Source organism: Anarhichas minor, unplaced genomic scaffold, assembly GCF_050575085.1.
Source record: "Anarhichas minor isolate MPS153535 unplaced genomic scaffold, ASM5057508v1 ptg000025l, whole genome shotgun sequence".
Classification (NCBI taxonomy): domain Eukaryota; kingdom Metazoa; phylum Chordata; class Actinopteri; order Perciformes; family Anarhichadidae; genus Anarhichas; species Anarhichas minor.
This window is the reverse complement of record NW_027466471.1, coordinates 1,151,471-1,171,618: the sequence shown is the minus strand read 5'-3', so window position 1 is coordinate 1,171,618 and position 20,148 is coordinate 1,151,471. Positions and strand designations below refer to the sequence as shown.

Here is a 20,148-nt window from a genome sequence, read left to right as displayed (position 1 = left end):
CAGGTACAAGTGAGACCGGAGAGGAGTGTCTTGACCTTCACCGGAGTGATCTAAGAATGAAGTACTATTGACAGGGAGCAAAATGGTTTCCACTTTAATCATGGATGCACACTTTGTATTGTGTCTTGTAATCACCATAAAACAAGAAGTTTGACTGAGATTTCAACTCAGGTTCTTGCCGTTAGAGTCTAAAGTGTTCGTCATCAGAGGTATACTCCATCAGAGGTGGCTGTTGGATGGTCGACCAGCTTTGGAAACCCCATCGACCCACAGCTTTCCGACCTCAGATGGGGGCTGTGTCCAACCATTTGTGTGTTAAAAAAACACAAGGGGCTGTGTTAGTGGGGTCAACGGCAATGAATACTGATTCAAGACGTCGTGTTTGCGGAACATATTAATGCACTTAAAGGCTCATTAGATGGCAAAACAAAGCAAATTTAGGTTTTTTTCAGTCAGGATGGCCGAGCGGTCCAAGGCGCTGCGTTCAGGTCGCAGTCTCCACTGGAGGCGTGGGTTAGAATCCCACTTCTGACAGCAACTGTTTTTCACTGGTTGCGTTGACTGTAACATGATATTGTGAAAGAAAGCTTAGCAATGCTTTGTATGTCAAGGAGCAGGCATTTGACAAAATACTGCACGACTACTGCAACAGCAGCATTTGTAAGCCTCTACATTATCAACCAATGTAATCTGACCATGTGTTTGTAAACAGTTGGCCTATATTTTGCTGGATTCATTGTTTGTAGGAAGTCTCTCAAAACAATTTCTTTACTTGTCATTTCCCAAATCCTCTGCTGATCTTACTAAAATTCTGAAGTTAGCCTGAAACGGTTTCTGTGTCTTGTTAGCTTCTTTGTCATTGGTAACGTTGTATGCCTTCGATGTCCTATTCCCTGCACAGATAACGTACTAGCGGATGCCAAATAAGAAACTGTCTACCAAAACTGTGTATTTTTTGAGGGCGTAGAAGTTCCATGGTGTAATGGTTAGCACTCTGGACTCTGAATCCAGTGATCTGAGTTCAAATCTCAGTGGAACCTGATTTTAAGCTAGAGTAAAGGTCAAAAAATGCAACCTTTCCACATCTCAGCAAAAGTTGGACTGGTGAGGCCATCTTGCTTCAGGTACAAGTGAGACCGGAGAGGAGTGTCTTGACCTTCACCGGAGTGATCTAAGAATGAAGTACTATTGACAGGGAGCAAAATGGTTTCCACTTTAATCATGGATGCACACTTTGTATTGTGTCTTGTAATCACCATAAAACAAGAAGTTTGACTGAGATTTCAACTCAGGTTCTTGCCGTTAGAGTCTAAAGTGTTCGTCATCAGAGGTATACTCCATCAGAGGTGGCTGTTGGATGGTCGACCAGCTTTGGAAACCCCATCGACCCACAGCTTTCCGACCTCAGATGGGGGCTGTGTCCAACCATTTGTGTGTTAAAAAAACACAAGGGGCTGTGTTAGTGGGGTCAACGGCAATGAATACTGATTCAAGACGTCGTGTTTGCGGAACATATTAATGCACTTAAAGGCTCATTAGATGGCAAAACAAAGCAAATTTAGGTTTTTTTCAGTCAGGATGGCCGAGCGGTCCAAGGCGCTGCGTTCAGGTCGCAGTCTCCACTGGAGGCGTGGGTTAGAATCCCACTTCTGACAGCAACTGTTTTTCACTGGTTGCGTTGACTGTAACATGATATTGTGAAAGAAAGCTTAGCAATGCTTTGTATGTCAAGGAGCAGGCATTTGACAAAATACTGCACGACTACTGCAACAGCAGCATTTGTAAGCCTCTACATTATCAACCAATGTAATCTGACCATGTGTTTGTAAACAGTTGGCCTATATTTTGCTGGATTCATTGTTTGTAGGAAGTCTCTCAAAACAATTTCTTTACTTGTCATTTCCCAAATCCTCTGCTGATCTTACTAAAATTCTGAAGTTAGCCTGAAACGGTTTCTGTGTCTTGTTAGCTTCTTTGTCATTGGTAACGTTGTATGCCTTCGATGTCCTATTCCCTGCACAGATAACGTACTAGCGGATGCCAAATAAGAAACTGTCTACCAAAACTGTGTATTTTTTGAGGGCGTAGAGGTTCCATGGTGTAATGGTTAGCACTCTGGGCTCTGAATCCAGTGATCTGAGTTCAAATCTCAGTGGAACCTGATTTTAAGCTAGAGTAAAGGTCAAAAAATGCAACCTTTCGACATCTCAGCAAAAGTTGGACTGGTGAGGCCATCTTGCTTCAGGTACAAGTGAGACCGGAGAGGAGTGTCTTGACCTTCACCGGAGTGATCTAAGAATGAAGTACTATTGACAGGGAGCAAAATGGTTTCCACTTTAATCATGGATGCACACTTTGTATTGTGTCTTGTAATCACCATAAAAAAAGAAGTTTGACTGAGATTTCAACTCAGGTTCTTGCCGTTAGAGTCTAAAGTGTTCGTCATCAGAGGTATACTCCATCAGAGGTGGCTGTTGGATGGTCGACCAGCTTTGGAAACCCCATCGACCCACAGCTTTCCGACGTCAGATGGGGGCTGTGTCCAACCATTTGTGTGTTAAAAAAACACAAGGGGCTGTGTTAGTGGGGTCAACGGCAATGAATACTGATTCAAGACGTCGTGTTTGCGGAACATATTAATGCACTTAAAGGCTCATTAGATGGCAAAACAAAGCAAATTTAGGTTTTTTTCAGTCAGGATGGCCGAGCGGTCCAAGGCGCTGCGTTCAGGTCGCAGTCTCCACTGGAGGCGTGGGTTCGAATCCCACTTCTGACAGCAACTGTTTTTCACTGGTTGCGTTGACTGTAACATGATATTGTGAAAGAAAGCTTAGCAATGCTTTGTATGTCAAGGAGCAGGCATTTGACAAAATACTGCACGACTACTGCAACAGCAGCATTTGTAAGCCTCTACATTATCAACCAATGTAATCTGACCATGTGTTTGTAAACAGTTGGCCTATATTTTGCTGGATTCATTGTTTGTAGGAAGTCTCTCAAAACAATTTCTTTACTTGTCATTTCCCAAATCCTCTGCTGATCTTACTAAAATTCTGAAGTTAGCCTGAAACGGTTTCTGTGTCTTGTTAGCTTCTTTGTCATTGGTAACGTTGTATGCCTTCGATGTCCTATTCCCTGCACAGATAACGTACTAGCGGATGCCAAATAAGAAACTGTCTACCAAAACTGTGTATTTTTTGAGGGCGTAGAGGTTCCATGGTGTAATGGTTAGCACTCTGGGCTCTGAATCCAGTGATCTGAGTTCAAATCTCAGTGGAACCTGATTTTAAGCTAGAGTAAAGGTCAAAAAATGCAACCTTTCCACATCTCAGCAAAAGTTGGACTGGTGAGGCCATCTTGCTTCAGGTACAAGTGAGACCGGAGAGGAGTGTCTTGACCTTCACCGGAGTGATCTAAGAATGAAGTACTATTGACAGGGAGCAAAATGGTTTCCACTTTAATCATGGATGCACACTTTGTATTGTGTCTTGTAATCACCATAAAAAAAGAAGTTTGACTGAGATTTCAACTCAGGTTCTTGCCGTTAGAGTCTAAAGTGTTCGTCATCAGAGGTATACTCCATCAGAGGTGGCTGTTGGATGGTCGACCAGCTTTGGAAACCCCATCGACCCACAGCTTTCCGACGTCAGATGGGGGCTGTGTCCAACCATTTGTGTGTTAAAAAAACACAAGGGGCTGTGTTAGTGGGGTCAACGGCAATGAATACTGATTCAAGACGTCGTGTTTGCGGAACATATTAATGCACTTAAAGGCTCATTAGATGGCAAAACAAAGCAAATTTAGGTTTTTTTCAGTCAGGATGGCCGAGCGGTCCAAGGCGCTGCGTTCAGGTCGCAGTCTCCACTGGAGGCGTGGGTTCGAATCCCACTTCTGACAGCAATTGTTTTTCACTGGTTGCGTTGACTGTAACATGATATTGTGAAAGAAAGCTTAGCAATGCTTTGTATGTCAAGGAGCAGGCATTTGACAAAATACCGCACGACTACTGCAACAGCAGCATTTGTAAGCCTCTACATTATCAACCAATGTAATCTGACCATGTGTTTATAAACAGTTGGCCTATATTTTGCTGGATTCATTGTTTGTAGAAAGTCTCTCAAAACAATTTCTTTACTTGTCATTTCCCAAATCCTCTGCTGATCTTACTAAAATTCTGAAGTTAGCCTGAAACGGTTTCTGTGTCTTGTTAGCTTCTTTGTCATTGGTAACGTTGTATGCCTTCGATGTCCTATTCCCTGCACAGATAACGTACTAGCGGATGCCAAATAAGAAACTGTCTACCAAAACTGTGTATTTTTTGAGGGTGTAGAAGTTCCATGGTGTAATGGTTAGCACTCTGGACTCTGAATCCAGTGATCTGAGTTCAAATCTCAGTGGAACCTGATTTTAAGCTAGAGTAAAGGTCAAAAAATGCAACCTTTCCACATCTCAGCAAAAGTTGGACTGGTGAGGCCATCTTGCTTCAGGTACAAGTGAGACCGGAGAGGAGTGTCTTGACCTTCACCGGAGTGATCTAAGAATGAAGTACTATTGACAGGGAGCAAAATGGTTTCCACTTTAATCATGGATGCACACTTTGTATTGTGTCTTGTAATCACCATAAAAAAAGAAGTTTGACTGAGATTTCAACTCAGGTTCTTGCCGTTAGAGTCTAAAGTGTTCGTCATCAAGGGACCCGTATACTCCATCAGAGGTGGCTGTTGGATGGTCGACCAGCTTTGGAAACCCCATCGACCCACAGCTTTCCGACGTCAGATGGGGGCTGTGTCCAACCATTTGTGTGTTAAAAAAACACAAGGGGCTGTGTTAGTGGGGTCAACGGCAATGAATACTGATTCAAGACGTCGTGTTTGCGGAACATATTAATGCACTTAAAGGCTCATTAGATGGCAAAACAAAGCAAATTTAGGTTTTTTTCAGTCAGGATGGCCGAGCGGTCCAAGGCGCTGCGTTCAGGTCGCAGTCTCCACTGGAGGCGTGGGTTCGAATCCCACTTCTGACAGCAATTGTTTTTCACTGGTTGCGTTGACTGTAACATGATATTGTGAAAGAAAGCTTAGCAATGCTTTGTATGTCAAGGAGCAGGCATTTGACAAAATACTGCACGACTACTGCAACAGCAGCATTTGTAAGCCTCTACATTATCAACCAATGTAATCTGACCATGTGTTTTTAAACAGTTGGCCCATATTTTGCTGGATTCATTGTTTGTAGGAAGTCTCTCAAAACAATTTCTTTACTTGTCATTTCCCAAATCCTCTGCTGATCTTACTAAAATTCTGAAGTTAGCCTGAAATGGTTTCTGTGTCTTGTTAGCTTCTTTGTCATTGGTAACGTTGTATGCCTTCAATGTCCTATTCCCTGCACAGATAACGTACTAGCGGATGCCAAATAAGAAACTGTCTACCAAAACTGTGTATTTTTGTGAGGGTGTAGAGGTTCCATGGTGTAATGGTTAGCACTCTGGACTCTGAATCCTGTGATATGAGTTCAAATCTCAGTGGAACCTGATTTTAAGCTAGAGTAAAGGTCAAAAAATGCAACCTTTCCACATCTCAGCAAAAGTTGGACTGGTGAGGCCATCTTGCTTCAGGTACAAGTGAGACCGGAGAGGAGTGTCTTGACCTTCACCGGAGTGATCTAAGAATGAAGTACTATTGACAGGGAGCAAAATGGTTTCCACTTTAATCATGGATGCACACTTTGTATTGTGTCTTGTAATCACCATAAAACAAGAAGTTTGACTGAGATTTCAACTCAGGTTCTTGCCGTTAGAGTCTAAAGTGTTCGTCATCAGAGGTATACTCCATCAGAGGTGGCTGTTGGATGGTCGACCAGCTTTGGAAACCCCATCGACCCACAGCTTTCCGACGTCAGATGGGGGCTGTGTCCAACCATTTGTGTGTTAAAAAAACACAAGGGGCTGTGTTAGTGGGGTCAACGGCAATGAATACTGATTCAAGACGTCGTGTTTGCGGAACATATTAATGCACTTAAAGGCTCATTAGATGGCAAAACAAAGCAAATTTAGGTTTTTTTCAGTCAGGATGGCCGAGCGGTCCAAGGCGCTGCGTTCAGGTCGCAGTCTCCACTGGAGGCGTGGGTTCGAATCCCACTTCTGACAGCAATTGTTTTTCACTGGTTGCGTTGACTGTAACATGATATTGTGAAAGAAAGCTTAGCAATGCTTTGTATGTCAAGGAGCAGGCATTTGACAAAATACTGCACGACTACTGCAACAGCAGCATTTGTAAGCCTCTACATTATCAACCAATGTAATCTGACCATGTGTTTTTAAACAGTTGGCCCATATTTTGCTGGATTCATTGTTTGTAGGAAGTCTCTCAAAACAATTTCTTTACTTGTCATTTCCCAAATCCTCTGCTGATCTTACTAAAATTCTGAAGTTAGCCTGAAATGGTTTCTGTGTCTTGTTAGCTTCTTTGTCATTGGTAACGTTGTATGCCTTCAATGTCCTATTCCCTGCACAGATAACGTACTAGCGGATGCCAAATAAGAAACTGTCTACCAAAACTGTGTATTTTTGTGAGGGTGTAGAGGTTCCATGGTGTAATGGTTAGCACTCTGGACTCTGAATCCTGTGATATGAGTTCAAATCTCAGTGGAACCTGATTTTAAGCTAGAGTAAAGGTCAAAAAATGCAACCTTTCCACATCTCAGCAAAAGTTGGACTGGTGAGGCCATCTTGCTTCAGGTACAAGTGAGACCGGAGAGGAGTGTCTTGACCTTCACCGGAGTGATCTAAGAATGAAGTACTATTGACAGGGAGCAAAATGGTTTCCACTTTAATCATGGATGCACACTTTGTATTGTGTCTTGTAATCACCATAAAACAAGAAGTTTGACTGAGATTTCAACTCAGGTTCTTGCCGTTAGAGTCTAAAGTGTTCGTCATCAGAGGTATACTCCATCAGAGGTGGCTGTTGGATGGTCGACCAGCTTTGGAAACCCCATCGACCCACAGCTTTCCGACGTCAGATGGGGGCTGTGTCCAACCATTTGTGTGTTAAAAAAACACAAGGGGCTGTGTTAGTGGGGTCAACGGCAATGAATACTGATTCAAGACGTCGTGTTTGCGGAACATATTAATGCACTTAAAGGCTCATTAGATGGCAAAACAAAGCAAATTTAGGTTTTTTTCAGTCAGGATGGCCGAGCGGTCCAAGGCGCTGCGTTCAGGTCGCAGTCTCCACTGGAGGCGTGGGTTCGAATCCCACTTCTGACAGCAATTGTTTTTCACTGGTTGCGTTGACTGTAACATGATATTGTGAAAGAAAGCTTAGCAATGCTTTGTATGTCAAGGAGCAGGCATTTGACAAAATACCGCACGACTACTGCAACAGCAGCATTTGTAAGCCTCTACATTATCAACCAATGTAATCTGACCATGTGTTTGTAAACAGTTGGCCTATATTTTGCTGGATTCATTGTTTGTAGAAAGTCTCTCAAAACAATTTCTTTACTTGTCATTTCCCAAATCCTCTGCTGATCTTACTAAAATTCTGAAGTTAGCCTGAAACGGTTTCTGTGTCTTGTTAGCTTCTTTGTCATTGGTAACGTTGTATGCCTTCGATGTCCTATTCCCTGCACAGATAACGTACTAGCGGATGCCAAATAAGAAACTGTCTACCAAAACTGTGTATTTTTTGAGAGCGTAGAAGTTCCATGGTGTAATGGTTAGCACTCTGGACTCTGAATCCAGTGATCTGAGTTCAAATCTCAGTGGAACCTGATTTTAAGCTAGAGTAAAGGTCAAAAAATGCAACCTTTCCACATCTCAGCAAAAGTTGGACTGGTGAGGCCATCTTGCTTCAGGTACAAGTGAGACCGGAGAGGAGTGTCTTGACCTTCACCGGAGTGATCTAAGAATGAAGTACTATTGACAGGGAGCAAAATGGTTTCCACTTTAATCATGGATGCACACTTTGTATTGTGTCTTGTAATCACCATAAAACAAGAAGTTTGACTGAGATTTCAACTCAGGTTCTTGCCGTTAGAGTCTAAAGTGTTCGTCATCAGAGGTATACTCCATCAGAGGTGGCTGTTGGATGGTCGACCAGCTTTGGAAACCCCATCGACCCACAGCTTTCCGACCTCAGATGGGGGCTGTGTCCAACCATTTGTGTGTTAAAAAAACACAAGGGGCTGTGTTAGTGGGGTCAACGGCAATGAATACTGATTCAAGACGTCGTGTTTGCGGAACATATTAATGCACTTAAAGGCTCATTAGATGGCAAAACAAAGCAAATTTAGGTTTTTTTCAGTCAGGATGGCCGAGCGGTCCAAGGCGCTGCGTTCAGGTCGCAGTCTCCACTGGAGGCGTGGGTTAGAATCCCACTTCTGACAGCAACTGTTTTTCACTGGTTGCGTTGACTGTAACATGATATTGTGAAAGAAAGCTTAGCAATGCTTTGTATGTCAAGGAGCAGGCATTTGACAAAATACTGCACGACTACTGCAACAGCAGCATTTGTAAGCCTCTACATTATCAACCAATGTAATCTGACCATGTGTTTGTAAACAGTTGGCCTATATTTTGCTGGATTCATTGTTTGTAGGAAGTCTCTCAAAACAATTTCTTTACTTGTCATTTCCCAAATCCTCTGCTGATCTTACTAAAATTCTGAAGTTAGCCTGAAACGGTTTCTGTGTCTTGTTAGCTTCTTTGTCATTGGTAACGTTGTATGCCTTCGATGTCCTATTCCCTGCACAGATAACGTACTAGCGGATGCCAAATAAGAAACTGTCTACCAAAACTGTGTATTTTTTGAGGGCGTAGAGGTTCCATGGTGTAATGGTTAGCACTCTGGGCTCTGAATCCAGTGATCTGAGTTCAAATCTCAGTGGAACCTGATTTTAAGCTAGAGTAAAGGTCAAAAAATGCAACCTTTCCACATCTCAGCAAAAGTTGGACTGGTGAGGCCATCTTGCTTCAGGTACAAGTGAGACCGGAGAGGAGTGTCTTGACCTTCACCGGAGTGATCTAAGAATGAAGTACTATTGACAGGGAGCAAAATGGTTTCCACTTTAATCATGGATGCACACTTTGTATTGTGTCTTGTAATCACCATAAAAAAAGAAGTTTGACTGAGATTTCAACTCAGGTTCTTGCCGTTAGAGTCTAAAGTGTTCGTCATCAGAGGTATACTCCATCAGAGGTGGCTGTTGGATGGTCGACCAGCTTTGGAAACCCCATCGACCCACAGCTTTCCGACGTCAGATGGGGGCTGTGTCCAACCATTTGTGTGTTAAAAAAACACAAGGGGCTGTGTTAGTGGGGTCAACGGCAATGAATACTGATTCAAGACGTCGTGTTTGCGGAACATATTAATGCACTTAAAGGCTCATTAGATGGCAAAACAAAGCAAATTTAGGTTTTTTTCAGTCAGGATGGCCGAGCGGTCCAAGGCGCTGCGTTCAGGTCGCAGTCTCCACTGGAGGCGTGGGTTCGAATCCCACTTCTGACAGCAATTGTTTTTCACTGGTTGCGTTGACTGTAACATGATATTGTGAAAGAAAGCTTAGCAATGCTTTGTATGTCAAGGAGCAGGCATTTGACAAAATACCGCACGACTACTGCAACAGCAGCATTTGTAAGCCTCTACATTATCAACCAATGTAATCTGACCATGTGTTTGTAAACAGTTGGCCTATATTTTGCTGGATTCATTGTTTGTAGAAAGTCTCTCAAAACAATTTCTTTACTTGTCATTTCCCAAATCCTCTGCTGATCTTACTAAAATTCTGAAGTTAGCCTGAAACGGTTTCTGTGTCTTGTTAGCTTCTTTGTCATTGGTAACGTTGTATGCCTTCGATGTCCTATTCCCTGCACAGATAACGTACTAGCGGATGCCAAATAAGAAACTGTCTACCAAAACTGTGTATTTTTTGAGGGCGTAGAAGTTCCATGGTGTAATGGTTAGCACTCTGGACTCTGAATCCAGTGATCTGAGTTCAAATCTCAGTGGAACCTGATTTTAAGCTAGAGTAAAGGTCAAAAAATGCAACCTTTCCACATCTCAGCAAAAGTTGGACTGGTGAGGCCATCTTGCTTCAGGTACAAGTGAGACCGGAGAGGAGTGTCTTGACCTTCACCGGAGTGATCTAAGAATGAAGTACTATTGACAGGGAGCAAAATGGTTTCCACTTTAATCATGGATGCACACTTTGTATTGTGTCTTGTAATCACCATAAAACAAGAAGTTTGACTGAGATTTCAACTCAGGTTCTTGCCGTTAGAGTCTAAAGTGTTCGTCATCAAGGGACCCGTATACTCCATCAGAGGTGGCTGTTGGATGGTCGACCAGCTTTGGAAACCCCATCGACCCACAGCTTTCCGACGTCAGATGGGGGCTGTGTCCAACCATTTGTGTGTTAAAAAAACACAAGGGGCTGTGTTAGTGGGGTCAACGGCAATGAATACTGATTCAAGACGTCGTGTTTGCGGAACATATTAATGCACTTAAAGGCTCATTAGATGGCAAAACAAAGCAAATTTAGGTTTTTTTCAGTCAGGATGGCCGAGCGGTCCAAGGCGCTGCGTTCAGGTCGCAGTCTCCACTGGAGGCGTGGGTTCGAATCCCACTTCTGACAGCAATTGTTTTTCACTGGTTGCGTTGACTGTAACATGATATTGTGAAAGAAAGCTTAGCAATGCTTTGTATGTCAAGGAGCAGGCATTTGACAAAATACTGCACGACTACTGCAACAGCAGCATTTGTAAGCCTCTACATTATCAACCAATGTAATCTGACCATGTGTTTGTAAACAGTTGGCCCATATTTTGCTGGATTCTTTGTTTGTAGGAAGTCTCTCAAAACAATTTCTTTACTTGTCATTTCCCAAATCCTCTGCTGATCTTACTAAAATTCTGAAGTTAGCCTGAAACGGTTTCTGTGTCTTGTTAGCTTCTTTGTCATTGGTAACGTTGTATGCCTTCGATGTCCTATTCCCTGCACAGATAACGTACTAGCGGATGCCAAATAAGAAACTGTCTACCAAAACTGTGTATTTTTGTGAGGGTGTAGAGGTTCCATGGTGTAATGGTTAGCACTCTGGACTCTGAATCCAGTGATCTGAGTTCAAATCTCAGTGGAACCTGATTTTAAGCTAGAGTAAAGGTCAAAAAATGCAACCTTTCCACATCTCAGCAAAAGTTGGACTGGTGAGGCAATCTTGCTTCAGGTACAAGTGAGACCGGAGAGGAGTGTCTTGACCTTCACCGGAGTGATCTAAGAATGAAGTACTATTGACAGGGAGCAAAATGGTTTCCACTTTAATCATGGATGCACACTTTGTATTGTGTCTTGTAATCACCATAAAACAAGAAGTTTGACTGAGATTTCAACTCAGGTTCTTGCCGTTAGAGTCTAAAGTGTTCGTCATCAAGGGACCCGTATACTCCATCAGAGGTCGATCAGCTTTGGAAACCCCATCGACCCACAGCTTTCCGACGTCAGATGGGGGCTGTGTCCAACCATTTGTGTGTTAAAAAAACACAAGGGGCTGTGTTAGTGGGGTCAACGGCAATGAATACTGATTCAAGACGTCGTGTTTGCGGAACATATTAATGCACTTAAAGGCTCATTAGATGGCAAAACAAAGCAAATTTAGGTTTTTTTCAGTCAGGATGGCCGAGCGGTCCAAGGCGCTGCGTTCAGGTCGCAGTCTCCACTGGAGGCGTGGGTTCGAATCCCACTTCTGACAGCAATTGTTTTTCACTGGTTGCGTTGACTGTAACATGATATTGTGAAAGAAAGCTTAGCAATGCTTTGTATGTCAAGGAGCAGGCATTTGACAAAATACTGCACGACTACTGCAACAGCAGCATTTGTAAGCCTCTACATTATCAACCAATGTAATCTGACCATGTGTTTGTAAACAGTTGGCCCATATTTTGCTGGATTCATTGTTTGTAGGAAGTCTCTCAAAACAATTTCTTTACTTGTCATTTCCCAAATCCTCTGCTGATCTTACTAAAATTCTGAAGTTAGCCTGAAACGGTTTCTGTGTCTTGTTAGCTTCTTTGTCATTGGTAACGTTGTATGCCTTCGATGTCCTATTCCCTGCACAGATAACATACTAGCGGATGCCAAATAAGAAACGGTCTACCAAAACTGTGTATTTTTTGAGGGCGTAGAGGTTCCATGGTGTAATGGTTAGCACTCTGGACTCTGAATCCAGTGATCTGAGTTCAAATCTCAGTGGAACCTGATTTTAAGCTAGAGTAAAGGTCAAAAAATGCAACCTTTCCACATCTCAGCAAAAGTTGGACTGGTGAGGCCATCTTGCTTCAGGTACAAGTGAGACCGGAGAGGAGTGTCTTGACCTTCACCGGAGTGATCTAAGAATGAAGTACTATTGACAGGGAGCAAAATGGTTTCCACTTTAATCATGGATGCACACTTTGTATTGTGTCTTGTAATCACCATAAAACAAGAAGTTTGACTGAGATTTCAACTCAGGTTCTTGCCGTTAGAGTCTAAAGTGTTCGTCATCAAGGGACCCGTATACTCCATCAGAGGTCGATCAGCTTTGGAAACCCCATCGACCCACAGCTTTCCGACGTCAGATGGGGGCTGTGTCCAACCATTTGTGTGTTAAAAAAACACAAGGGGCTGTGTTAGTGGGGTCAACGGCAATGAATACTGATTCAAGACGTCGTGTTTGCGGAACATATTAATGCACTTAAAGGCTCATTAGATGGCAAAACAAAGCAAATTTAGGTTTTTTTCAGTCAGGATGGCCGAGCGGTCCAAGGCGCTGCGTTCAGGTCGCAGTCTCCACTGGAGGCGTGGGTTCGAATCCCACTTCTGACAGCAATTGTTTTTCACTGGTTGCGTTGACTGTAACATGATATTGTGAAAGAAAGCTTAGCAATGCTTTGTATGTCAAGGAGCAGGCATTTGACAAAATACTGCACGACTACTGCAACAGCAGCATTTGTAAGCCTCTACATTATCAACCAATGTAATCTGACCATGTGTTTGTAAACAGTTGGCCCATATTTTGCTGGATTCTTTGTTTGTAGGAAGTCTCTCAAAACAATTTCTTTACTTGTCATTTCCCAAATCCTCTGCTGATCTTACTAAAATTCTGAAGTTAGCCTGAAACGGTTTCTGTGTCTTGTTAGCTTCTTTGTCATTGGTAACGTTGTATGCCTTCGATGTCCTATTCCCTGCACAGATAACGTACTAGCGGATGCCAAATAAGAAACTGTCTACCAAAACTGTGTATTTTTGTGAGGGTGTAGAGGTTCCATGGTGTAATGGTTAGCACTCTGGACTCTGAATCCAGTGATCTGAGTTCAAATCTCAGTGGAACCTGATTTTAAGCTAGAGTAAAGGTCAAAAAATGCAACCTTTCCACATCTCAGCAAAAGTTGGACTGGTGAGGCAATCTTGCTTCAGGTACAAGTGAGACCGGAGAGGAGTGTCTTGACCTTCACCGGAGTGATCTAAGAATGAAGTACTATTGACAGGGAGCAAAATGGTTTCCACTTTAATCATGGATGCACACTTTGTATTGTGTCTTGTAATCACCATAAAACAAGAAGTTTGACTGAGATTTCAACTCAGGTTCTTGCCGTTAGAGTCTAAAGTGTTCGTCATCAAGGGACCCGTATACTCCATCAGAGGTCGATCAGCTTTGGAAACCCCATCGACCCACAGCTTTCCGACGTCAGATGGGGGCTGTGTCCAACCATTTGTGTGTTAAAAAAACACAAGGGGCTGTGTTAGTGGGGTCAACGGCAATGAATACTGATTCAAGACGTCGTGTTTGCGGAACATATTAATGCACTTAAAGGCTCATTAGATGGCAAAACAAAGCAAATTTAGGTTTTTTTCAGTCAGGATGGCCGAGCGGTCCAAGGCGCTGCGTTCAGGTCGCAGTCTCCACTGGAGGCGTGGGTTCGAATCCCACTTCTGACAGCAATTGTTTTTCACTGGTTGCGTTGACTGTAACATGATATTGTGAAAGAAAGCTTAGCAATGCTTTGTATGTCAAGGAGCAGGCATTTGACAAAATACTGCACGACTACTGCAACAGCAGCATTTGTAAGCCTCTACATTATCAACCAATGTAATCTGACCATGTGTTTGTAAACAGTTGGCCCATATTTTGCTGGATTCATTGTTTGTAGGAAGTCTCTCAAAACAATTTCTTTACTTGTCATTTCCCAAATCCTCTGCTGATCTTACTAAAATTCTGAAGTTAGCCTGAAACGGTTTCTGTGTCTTGTTAGCTTCTTTGTCATTGGTAACGTTGTATGCCTTCGATGTCCTATTCCCTGCACAGATAACATACTAGCGGATGCCAAATAAGAAACGGTCTACCAAAACTGTGTATTTTTTGAGGGCGTAGAGGTTCCATGGTGTAATGGTTAGCACTCTGGACTCTGAATCCAGTGATCTGAGTTCAAATCTCAGTGGAACCTGATTTTAAGCTAGAGTAAAGGTCAAAAAATGCAACCTTTCCACATCTCAGCAAAAGTTGGACTGGTGAGGCCATCTTGCTTCAGGTACAAGTGAGACCGGAGAGGAGTGTCTTGACCTTCACCGGAGTGATCTAAGAATGAAGTACTATTGACAGGGAGCAAAATGGTTTCCACTTTAATCATGGATGCACACTTTGTATTGTGTCTTGTAATCACCATAAAACAAGAAGTTTGACTGAGATTTCAACTCAGGTTCTTGCCGTTAGAGTCTAAAGTGTTCGTCATCAAGGGACCCGTATACTCCATCAGAGGTCGATCAGCTTTGGAAACCCCATCGACCCACAGCTTTCCGACGTCAGATGGGGGCTGTGTCCAACCATTTGTGTGTTAAAAAAACACAAGGGGCTGTGTTAGTGGGGTCAACGGCAATGAATACTGATTCAAGACGTCGTGTTTGCGGAACATATTAATGCACTTAAAGGCTCATTAGATGGCAAAACAAAGCAAATTTAGGTTTTTTTCAGTCAGGATGGCCGAGCGGTCCAAGGCGCTGCGTTCAGGTCGCAGTCTCCACTGGAGGCGTGGGTTCGAATCCCACTTCTGACAGCAATTGTTTTTCACTGGTTGCGTTGACTGTAACATGATATTGTGAAAGAAAGCTTAGCAATGCTTTGTATGTCAAGGAGCAGGCATTTGACAAAATACTGCACGACTACTGCAACAGCAGCATTTGTAAGCCTCTACATTATCAACCAATGTAATCTGACCATGTGTTTGTAAACAGTTGGCCCATATTTTGCTGGATTCTTTGTTTGTAGGAAGTCTCTCAAAACAATTTCTTTACTTGTCATTTCCCAAATCCTCTGCTGATCTTACTAAAATTCTGAAGTTAGCCTGAAACGGTTTCTGTGTCTTGTTAGCTTCTTTGTCATTGGTAACGTTGTATGCCTTCTATGTCCTATTCCCTGCACAGATAACATACTAGCGGATGCCAAATAAGAAACGGTCTACCAAAACTGTGTATTTTTTGAGGGCGTAGAGGTTCCATGGTGTAATGGTTAGCACTCTGGACTCTGAATCCAGTGATCTGAGTTCAAATCTCAGTGGAACCTGATTTTAAGCTAGAGTAAAGGTCAAAAAATGCAACCTTTCCACATCTCAGCAAAAGTTGGACTGGTGAGGCCATCTTGCTTCAGGTACAAGTGAGACCGGAGAGGAGTGTCTTGACCTTCACCGGAGTGATCTAAGAATGAAGTACTATTGACAGGGAGCAAAATGGTTTCCACTTTAATCATGGATGCACACTTTGTATTGTGTCTTGTAATCACCATAAAACAAGAAGTTTGACTGAGATTTCAACTCAGGTTCTTGCCGTTAGAGTCTAAAGTGTTCGTCATCAAGGGACCCGTATACTCCATCAGAGGTCGATCAGCTTTGGAAACCCCATCGACCCACAGCTTTCCGACGTCAGATGGGGGCTGTGTCCAACCATTTGTGTGTTAAAAAAACACAAGGGGCTGTGTTAGTGGGGTCAACGGCAATGAATACTGATTCAAGACGTCGTGTTTGCGGAACATATTAATGCACTTAAAGGCTCATTAGATGGCAAAACAAAGCAAATTTAGGTTTTTTTCAGTCAGGATGGCCGAGCGGTCCAAGGCGCTGCGTTCAGGTCGCAGTCTCCACTGGAGGCGTGGGTTCGAATCCCACTTCTGACAGCAATTGTTTTTCACTGGTTGCGTTGACTGTAACATGATATTGTGAAAGAAAGCTTAGCAATGCTTTGTATGTCAAGGAGCAGGCATTTGACAAAATACTGCACGACTACTGCAACAGCAGCATTTGTAAGCCTCTACATTATCAACCAATGTAATCTGACCATGTGTTTGTAAACAGTTGGCCCATATTTTGCTGGATTCATTGTTTGTAGGAAGTCTCTCAAAACAATTTCTTTACTTGTCATTTCCCAAATCCTCTGCTGATCTTACTAAAATTCTGAAGTTAGCCTGAAACGGTTTCTGTGTCTTGTTAGCTTCTTTGTCATTGGTAACGTTGTATGCCTTCTATGTCCTATTCCCTGCACAGATAACATACTAGCGGATGCCAAATAAGAAACGGTCTACCAAAACTGTGTATTTTTTGAGGGCGTAGAGGTTCCATGGTGTAATGGTTAGCACTCTGGACTCTGAATCCAGTGATCTGAGTTCAAATCTCAGTGGAACCTGATTTTAAGCTAGAGTAAAGGTCAAAAAATGCAACCTTTCCACATCTCAGCAAAAGTTGGACTGGTGAGGCCATCTTGCTTCAGGTACAAGTGAGACCGGAGAGGAGTGTCTTGACCTTCACCGGAGTGATCTAAGAATGAAGTACTATTGACAGGGAGCAAAATGGTTTCCACTTTAATCATGGATGCACACTTTGTATTGTGTCTTGTAATCACCATAAAACAAGAAGTTTGACTGAGATTTCAACTCAGGTTCTTGCCGTTAGAGTCTAAAGTGTTCGTCATCAAGGGACCCGTATACTCCATCAGAGGTGGCTGTTGGATGGTCGACCAGCTTTGGAAACCCCATCGACCCACAGCTTTCCGACGTCAGATGGGGGCTGTGTCCAACCATTTGTGTGTTAAAAAAACACAAGGGGCTGTGTTAGTGGGGTCAACGGCAATGAATACTGATTCAAGACGTCGTGTTTGCGGAACATATTAATGCACTTAAAGGCTCATTAGATGGCAAAACAAAGCAAATTTAGGTTTTTTTCAGTCAGGATGGCCGAGCGGTCCAAGGCGCTGCGTTCAGGTCGCAGTCTCCACTGGAGGCGTGGGTTCGAATCCCACTTCTGACAGCAATTGTTTTTCACTGGTTGCGTTGACTGTAACATGATATTGTGAAAGAAAGCTTAGCAATGCTTTGTATGTCAAGGAGCAGGCATTTGACAAAATACTGCACGACTACTGCAACAGCAGCATTTGTAAGCCTCTACATTATCAACCAATGTAATCTGACCATGTGTTTGTAAACAGTTGGCCCATATTTTGCTGGATTCTTTGTTTGTAGGAAGTCTCTCAAAACAATTTCTTTACTTGTCATTTCCCAAATCCTCTGCTGATCTTACTAAAATTCTGAAGTTAGCCTGAAACGGTTTCTGTGTCTTGTTAGCTTCTTTGTCATTGGTAACGTTGTATGCCTTCGATGTCCTATTCCCTGCACAGATAACGTACTAGCGGATGCCAAATAAGAAACTGTCTACCAAAACTGTGTATTTTTGCGAGGGTGTAGAGGTTCCATGGTGTAATGGTTAGCACTCTGGACTCTGAATCCAGTGATCTGAGTTCAAATCTCAGTGGAACCTGATTTTAAGCTAGAGTAAAGGTCAAAAAATGCAACCTTTCCACATCTCAGCAAAAGTTGGACTGGTGAGGCCATCTTGCTTCAGGTACAAGTGAGACCGGAGAGGAGTGTCTTGACCTTCACCGGAGTGATCTAAGAATGAAGTACTATTGACAGGGAGCAAAATGGTTTCCACTTTAATCATGGATGCACACTTTGTATTGTGTCTTGTAATCACCATAAAACAAGAAGTTTGACTGAGATTTCAACTCAGGTTCTTGCCGTTAGAGTCTAAAGTGTTCGTCATCAAGGGACCCGTATACTCCATCAGAGGTGGCTGTTGGATGGTCGACCAGCTTTGGAAACCCCATCGACCCACAGCTTTCCGACGTCAGATGGGGGCTGTGTCCAACCATTTGTGTGTTAAAAAAACACAAGGGGCTGTGTTAGTGGGGTCAACGGCAATGAATACTGATTCAAGACGTCGTGTTTGCGGAACATATTAATGCACTTAAAGGCTCATTAGATGGCAAAACAAAGCAAATTTAGGTTTTTTTCAGTCAGGATGGCCGAGCGGTCCAAGGCGCTGCGTTCAGGTCGCAGTCTCCACTGGAGGCGTGGGTTCGAATCCCACTTCTGACAGCAATTGTTTTTCACTGGTTGCGTTGACTGTAACATGATATTGTGAAAGAAAGCTTAGCAATGCTTTGTATGTCAAGGAGCAGGCATTTGACAAAATACTGCACGACTACTGCAACAGCAGCATTTGTAAGCCTCTACATTATCAACCAATGTAATCTGACCATGTGTTTGTAAACAGTTGGCCCATATTTTGCTGGATTCTTTGTTTGTAGGAAGTCTCTCAAAACAATTTCTTTACTTGTCATTTCCCAAATCCTCTGCTGATCTTACTAAAATTCTGAAGTTAGCCTGAAACGGTTTCTGTGTCTTGTTAGCTTCTTTGTCATTGGTAACGTTGTATGCCTTCTATGTCCTATTCCCTGCACAGATAACATACTAGCGGATGCCAAATAAGAAACGGTCTACCAAAACTGTGTATTTTTTGAGGGCGTAGAGGTTCCATGGTGTAATGGTTAGCACTCTGGACTCTGAATCCAGTGATCTGAGTTCAAATCTCAGTGGAACCTGATTTTAAGCTAGAGTAAAGGTCAAAAAATGCAACCTTTCCACATCTCAGCAAAAGTTGGACTGGTGAGGCCATCTTGCTTCAGGTACAAGTGAGACCGGAGAGGAGTGTCTTGACCTTCACCGGAGTGATCTAAGAATGAAGTACTATTGACAGGGAGCAAAATGGTTTCCACTTTAATCATGGATGCACACTTTGTATTGTGTCTTGTAATCACCATAAAACAAGAAGTTTGACTGAGATTTCAACTCAGGTTCTTGCCGTTAGAGTCTAAAGTGTTCGTCATCAAGGGACCCGTATACTCCATCAGAGGTCGATCAGCTTTGGAAACCCCATCGACCCACAGCTTTCCGACGTCAGATGGGGGCTGTGTCCAACCATTTGTGTGTTAAAAAAACACAAGGGGCTGTGTTAGTGGGGTCAACGGCAATGAATACTGATTCAAGACGTCGTGTTTGCGGAACATATTAATGCACTTAAAGGCTCATTAGATGGCAAAACAAAGCAAATTTATGTTTTTTTCAGTCAGGATGGCCGAGCGGTCCAAGGCGCTGCGTTCAGGTCGCAGTCTCCACTGGAGGCGTGGGTTCGAATCCCACTTCTGACAGCAATTGTTTTTCACTGGTTGCGTTGACTGTAACATGATATTGTGAAAGAAAGCTTAGCAATGCTTTGTATGTCAAGGAGCAGGCATTTGACAAAATACTGCACGACTACTGCAACAGCAGCATTTGTAAGCCTCTACATTATCAACCAATGTAATCTGACCATGTGTTTGTAAACAGTTGGCCCATATTTTGCTGGATTCATTGTTTGTAGGAAGTCTCTCAAAACAATTTCTTTACTTGTCATTTCCCAAATCCTCTGCTGATCTTACTAAAATTCTGAAGTTAGCCTGAAACGGTTTCTGTGTCTTGTTAGCTTCTTTGTCATTGGTAACGTTGTATGCCTTCTATGTCCTATTCCCTGCACAGATAACATACTAGCGGATGCCAAATAAGAAACGGTCTACCAAAACTGTGTATTTTTTGAGGGCGTAGAGGTTCCATGGTGTAATGGTTAGCACTCTGGACTCTGAATCCAGTGATCTGAGTTCAAATCTCAGTGGAACCTGATTTTAAGCTAGAGTAAAGGTCAAAAAATGCAACCTTTCCACATCTCAGCAAAAGTTGGACTGGTGAGGCCATCTTGCT

At 42.9% G+C, this 20,148-nt stretch overlaps 24 non-coding genes across 24 annotated transcripts; all 24 read left to right on the top strand.

The window, feature by feature from the left end:
• Positions 1-2,693: 2,693 nt before the first annotated feature.
• On the top strand, positions 2,694-2,776 carry trnal-cag (transfer RNA leucine (anticodon CAG)). Its single transcript has one exon. It is a non-coding gene; the product is annotated as a tRNA-Leu (tRNA).
• A 1,038-nt stretch (positions 2,777-3,814) lies between these two features.
• On the top strand, positions 3,815-3,897 carry trnal-cag (transfer RNA leucine (anticodon CAG)). The gene has a single exon. It is a non-coding gene; the product is annotated as a tRNA-Leu (tRNA).
• A 1,043-nt stretch (positions 3,898-4,940) lies between these two features.
• trnal-cag (transfer RNA leucine (anticodon CAG)) lies at positions 4,941-5,023 on the top strand. Its single transcript has one exon. It is a non-coding gene; the product is annotated as a tRNA-Leu (tRNA).
• Positions 5,024-6,062: 1,039 nt separating this feature from the next.
• On the top strand, positions 6,063-6,145 carry trnal-cag (transfer RNA leucine (anticodon CAG)). Its single transcript has one exon. It is a non-coding gene; the product is annotated as a tRNA-Leu (tRNA).
• Positions 6,146-7,184: 1,039 nt separating this feature from the next.
• Positions 7,185-7,267, top strand: trnal-cag (transfer RNA leucine (anticodon CAG)). Its single transcript has one exon. It is a non-coding gene; the product is annotated as a tRNA-Leu (tRNA).
• Positions 7,268-9,426: 2,159 nt separating this feature from the next.
• On the top strand, positions 9,427-9,509 carry trnal-cag (transfer RNA leucine (anticodon CAG)). Its single transcript has one exon. It is a non-coding gene; the product is annotated as a tRNA-Leu (tRNA).
• Positions 9,510-10,552: 1,043 nt separating this feature from the next.
• trnal-cag (transfer RNA leucine (anticodon CAG)) lies at positions 10,553-10,635 on the top strand. The gene has a single exon. It is a non-coding gene; the product is annotated as a tRNA-Leu (tRNA).
• Positions 10,636-11,070: 435 nt separating this feature from the next.
• On the top strand, positions 11,071-11,142 carry trnaq-cug (transfer RNA glutamine (anticodon CUG)). Its single transcript has one exon. It is a non-coding gene; the product is annotated as a tRNA-Gln (tRNA).
• A 523-nt stretch (positions 11,143-11,665) lies between these two features.
• Positions 11,666-11,748, top strand: trnal-cag (transfer RNA leucine (anticodon CAG)). The gene has a single exon. It is a non-coding gene; the product is annotated as a tRNA-Leu (tRNA).
• Positions 11,749-12,182: 434 nt separating this feature from the next.
• Positions 12,183-12,254, top strand: trnaq-cug (transfer RNA glutamine (anticodon CUG)). The gene has a single exon. It is a non-coding gene; the product is annotated as a tRNA-Gln (tRNA).
• A 523-nt stretch (positions 12,255-12,777) lies between these two features.
• Positions 12,778-12,860, top strand: trnal-cag (transfer RNA leucine (anticodon CAG)). Its single transcript has one exon. It is a non-coding gene; the product is annotated as a tRNA-Leu (tRNA).
• Positions 12,861-13,295: 435 nt separating this feature from the next.
• Positions 13,296-13,367, top strand: trnaq-cug (transfer RNA glutamine (anticodon CUG)). The gene has a single exon. It is a non-coding gene; the product is annotated as a tRNA-Gln (tRNA).
• Positions 13,368-13,890: 523 nt separating this feature from the next.
• trnal-cag (transfer RNA leucine (anticodon CAG)) lies at positions 13,891-13,973 on the top strand. Its single transcript has one exon. It is a non-coding gene; the product is annotated as a tRNA-Leu (tRNA).
• A 434-nt stretch (positions 13,974-14,407) lies between these two features.
• trnaq-cug (transfer RNA glutamine (anticodon CUG)) lies at positions 14,408-14,479 on the top strand. The gene has a single exon. It is a non-coding gene; the product is annotated as a tRNA-Gln (tRNA).
• Positions 14,480-15,002: 523 nt separating this feature from the next.
• On the top strand, positions 15,003-15,085 carry trnal-cag (transfer RNA leucine (anticodon CAG)). Its single transcript has one exon. It is a non-coding gene; the product is annotated as a tRNA-Leu (tRNA).
• Positions 15,086-15,519: 434 nt separating this feature from the next.
• Positions 15,520-15,591, top strand: trnaq-cug (transfer RNA glutamine (anticodon CUG)). Its single transcript has one exon. It is a non-coding gene; the product is annotated as a tRNA-Gln (tRNA).
• A 523-nt stretch (positions 15,592-16,114) lies between these two features.
• On the top strand, positions 16,115-16,197 carry trnal-cag (transfer RNA leucine (anticodon CAG)). Its single transcript has one exon. It is a non-coding gene; the product is annotated as a tRNA-Leu (tRNA).
• A 434-nt stretch (positions 16,198-16,631) lies between these two features.
• On the top strand, positions 16,632-16,703 carry trnaq-cug (transfer RNA glutamine (anticodon CUG)). Its single transcript has one exon. It is a non-coding gene; the product is annotated as a tRNA-Gln (tRNA).
• Positions 16,704-17,240: 537 nt separating this feature from the next.
• trnal-cag (transfer RNA leucine (anticodon CAG)) lies at positions 17,241-17,323 on the top strand. The gene has a single exon. It is a non-coding gene; the product is annotated as a tRNA-Leu (tRNA).
• A 435-nt stretch (positions 17,324-17,758) lies between these two features.
• trnaq-cug (transfer RNA glutamine (anticodon CUG)) lies at positions 17,759-17,830 on the top strand. Its single transcript has one exon. It is a non-coding gene; the product is annotated as a tRNA-Gln (tRNA).
• Positions 17,831-18,367: 537 nt separating this feature from the next.
• Positions 18,368-18,450, top strand: trnal-cag (transfer RNA leucine (anticodon CAG)). The gene has a single exon. It is a non-coding gene; the product is annotated as a tRNA-Leu (tRNA).
• Positions 18,451-18,884: 434 nt separating this feature from the next.
• trnaq-cug (transfer RNA glutamine (anticodon CUG)) lies at positions 18,885-18,956 on the top strand. Its single transcript has one exon. It is a non-coding gene; the product is annotated as a tRNA-Gln (tRNA).
• Positions 18,957-19,479: 523 nt separating this feature from the next.
• trnal-cag (transfer RNA leucine (anticodon CAG)) lies at positions 19,480-19,562 on the top strand. Its single transcript has one exon. It is a non-coding gene; the product is annotated as a tRNA-Leu (tRNA).
• A 434-nt stretch (positions 19,563-19,996) lies between these two features.
• On the top strand, positions 19,997-20,068 carry trnaq-cug (transfer RNA glutamine (anticodon CUG)). Its single transcript has one exon. It is a non-coding gene; the product is annotated as a tRNA-Gln (tRNA).
• The last annotated feature ends 80 nt before the right edge of the window (positions 20,069-20,148 follow it).